This window comes from Ctenopharyngodon idella, unplaced genomic scaffold (assembly GCF_019924925.1).
Source record: "Ctenopharyngodon idella isolate HZGC_01 unplaced genomic scaffold, HZGC01 HZGC01CH25, whole genome shotgun sequence".
Classification (NCBI taxonomy): Eukaryota; Metazoa; Chordata; class Actinopteri; order Cypriniformes; family Xenocyprididae; genus Ctenopharyngodon; species Ctenopharyngodon idella.
Window position 1 is genome coordinate 838,172 of NW_026138716.1, and position 3,599 is coordinate 841,770.

General features: G+C 58.4%; 1 long non-coding RNA gene across 1 annotated transcript; it reads left to right on the forward strand.

The window, feature by feature from the left end:
* Nucleotides 1-1,229: 1,229 nt before the first annotated feature.
* LOC127507936 (uncharacterized) lies at nt 1,230-2,653 on the forward strand. Its single transcript, XR_007928513.1, has 3 exons — nt 1,230-1,821; nt 1,921-2,361; nt 2,458-2,653. It is a non-coding gene; the product is annotated as an uncharacterized LOC127507936 (long non-coding RNA).
* Nucleotides 2,654-3,599: the final 946 nt, after the last annotated feature.

The following is a 3,599-nucleotide window of genomic DNA, read 5'->3' on the forward strand; positions in this document are numbered from 1 at the left end:
GGCGCACCCGCCCGGAGGATGGGCTCACCTCCAGGGACGAGGCCGGAGACGATGCGCCGTCCTGGGCATCGTAGAAGGAGCGTAGGGCATATACCAAACTGTATGGTTCTGGGAGCTTGGGGAACTCCCAGAAGCCAGGCCGCAGACGATGCGCCGTCCTGGGCATCGTGGAAGGAACGGAGGGCGTATACCAAACTGAACGGTGGTGGTGTGCGACACTAGAAACGGGTGAGCAGCAACCCGCCCGGAGGTGCGCAAAGTCGCTCCTCGAAAAATTTTCTAAGTCCCAAAACGGAGTTGCAGGTCTAAAGATCCAGGGGTAACGTGCTGCTTTTCCTATCCGACCGAGATGGCCTGTCCCCGGGTGGCGTCGGATTGAGCCCCCGTCTGGAACTCGAGTCTAGCGCAGAAGCGTCGAAACGAGGCCATCGCGGTACTGGGGAGAATGTGCTCTCTCGGACTTTGTCAAAAAAACGAGTCCGTTCTCTAAAATTGCACTAAGTCTTTTGGTGTGCACTCACCCCCGCCCGGAGGATGGGTTCACCTCCAGGGACGAGGCCGGAGACGATGCGCCGTCCTGGGCATCGTGGAAGGAGCGTAGGGCATATACCAAACTGTATGGTTCTGGGAGCTTGGGGAACTCCCAGAAGCGAGGCCGAAGACGATGCGCCGTCCTGGGCATCGTGGAAGGAACGGAGGGCATATACCAAACTGTATGGTTCTGGGAGCTTGGGGAACTCCCAGAAGCGAGGCCGAAGACGATGCGCCGTCCTGGGCATCGTGGAAGGAGCGTAGGGCATATACCAAACTGTATGGTGGTGGTTCTGGGAGCTTGGGTAACTCCCAGAAGCGAGGCCGAAGACGATGCGCCGTCCTGGGCATCGTGGAAGGAGCGGAGGGCATATACCAAACTGTATGGTGGAGGATGGGCTCACCTCCAGAAGCGAGGCCGGAGACGATGCGCCGTCCTGGGCATCGTGGAAGGAACGGAGGGCATATACCAAACTGTATGGTGGTGGTTTGGGGCTTGGGGAACCTCCCAGAAGCCAGGCCGGAGACGATGCGCCGTCCTGGGCATCGTGGAAGGAACGGAGGGCATATACCAAACTGAACGGTGGTGGTGGTGCGACACTAGAAACGGGTGAGCTGCACCCGCCCGGCAGGTGCGCAAAAAGTCGTTCCTCGAAAAATTTTCTATGTCCCAAAACGGAGTTGCAGTGTAAAGATCCAGGCGTTACGTGCTGCTTCTCCTATCCGACCGAGATGGCCTGTCCCCGGGTGGCGTCGGATTGAGCCCCCGTCTGGAACTCGAGTCTAGCGCAGAAGCGTCGAAACGAGGCCATCGCGGTACTGGGGAGAACGAGCTCTCTCGGACTTTGTCAAAAAAACGAGAATCTGGTCGAAAATTGCACTAAGTCTTTTGATGTGAGAGACGGGTGAGAAGGCACACCCGCCCGGAGGCAGGCAGGCAGGACGAGCTCCCTCCCCGACCAGAGGCGATGCGCCGTCCTGGGCATCGTGGAAGGAGTCGGAGGGCATATACCAAACTGTATGGTTCTGGGAGCTTGGGTAACTCCCAGAAGCGAGGCCGAAGACGATGCGCCGTCCTGGGCATCGTGGAAGGAGTCGGAGGGCATATACCAAACTGTATGGTTCTGGGAGCTTGGGTAACTCCCAGAAGCGAGGCCGAAGACGATGCGCCGTCCTGGGCATCGTGGAAGGAGTCGGAGGGCATATACCAAACTGTATGGTTCTGGGAGCTTGGGGAACTCCCAGAAGCGAGGCCGAAGACGATGCGCCGTCCTGGGCATCGTGGAAGGAGTCGGAGGGCATATACCAAACTGTATGGTTCTGGGAGCTTGGGGAACTCCCAGAAGCGAGGCCGAAGACGATGCGCCGTCCTGGGCATCGTGGAAGGAGACGGAGGGCATATACCAAACTGTGTGGTGGTGGTGTGCGAAACTAGAAACGGGTGAGGTGGCACCCGCCCGGAGGTGCGCAAAAAGTCGTTCCTCGAAAAATTTTCTAAGTCCCAAAACGGAGTTGCAGGTGTAAAGATCCAGGCGTTACGTGCTGCTTCTCCTATCCGACCGAGATGGCCTGTCCCCGGGTGGCGTCGGATTGAGCCGCCGTCTGGAACTCGAGTCTAGCGCAGAAGCGTCGAAACGAGGCCATCGCGGTACTGGGGAGAACGAGCTCTCTCGGACTTTGTCAAAAAAACGAGAATCTGGTCGAAAATTGCACTAAGTCTTTTGGTGTGAGAGACGGGTGAGAAGGCACACCCGCCCGGAGGCAGGCAGGCAGGACGAGCTCCCTCCCCGACCAGAGGCGATGCGCCGTCCTGGGCATCGTGGAAGGAGCGTAGGGCATATACCAAACTGTATGGTTCTGGGAGCTTGGGTAACTCCCAGAAGCGAGGCCGAAGACGATGCGCCGTCCTGGGCATCGTGGAAGGAGCGTAGGGCATATACCAAACTGTATGGTTCTGGGAGCTTGGGGAACTCCCAGAAGCGAGGCCGAAGACGATGCGCCGTCCTGGGCATCGTGGAAGGAGTCGGAGGGCATATACCAAACTGTATGGTTCTGGGAGCTTGGGTAACTCCCAGAAGCGAGGCCGAAGACGATGCGCCGTCCTGGGCATCGTGGAAGGAGCGTAGGGCATATACCAAACTGTATGGTTCTGGGAGCTTGGGGAACTCCCAGAAGCGAGGCCGAAGACGATGCGCCGTCCTGGGCATCGTGGAAGGAGACGGAGGGCGTATACCAAACTGTGTGGTGGTGGTGTGCGAAACTAGAAACGGGTGAGGTGGCACCCGCCCGGAGGTGCGCAAAAAGTCGTTCCTCGAAAAATTTTCTAAGTCCCAAAACGGAGTTGCAGGTGTAAAGATCCAGGCGTTACGTGCTGCTTCTCCTATCCGACCGAGATGGCCTGTCCCCGGGTGGCGTCGGATTGAGCCGCCGTCTGGAACTCGAGTCTAGCGCAGAAGCGTCGAAACGAGGCCATCGCGGTACTGGGGAGAACGAGCTCTCTCGGACTTTGTCAAAAAAACGAGAATCTGGTCGAAAATTGCACTAAGTCTTTTGATGTGAGAGACGGGTGAGAAGGCACACCCGCCCGGAGGCAGGCAGGCAGGACGAGCTCCCTCCCCGACCAGAGGCGATGCGCCGTCCTGGGCATCGTGGAAGGAGTCGGAGGGCATATACCAAACTGTATGGTTCTGGGAGCTTGGGTAACTCCCAGAAGCGAGGCCGAAGACGATGCGCCGTCCTGGGCATCGTGGAAGGAGTCGGAGGGCATATACCAAACTGTATGGTTCTGGGAGCTTGGGTAACTCCCAGAAGCGAGGCCGAAGACGATGCGCCGTCCTGGGCATCGTGGAAGGAGTCGGAGGGCATATACCAAACTGTATGGTTCTGGGAGCTTGGGGAACTCCCAGAAGCGAGGCCGATGACGATGCGCCGTCCTGGGCATCGTGGAAGGAACGGAGGGCGTATACCAAACTGTGTGGGTGGTGGTGTGCGAAACTAGAAACGGGTGAGGTGGCACCCGCCCGGAGGTGCGCAAAAAGTCGTTCCTCGAAAAATTTTCTAAGTCCCAA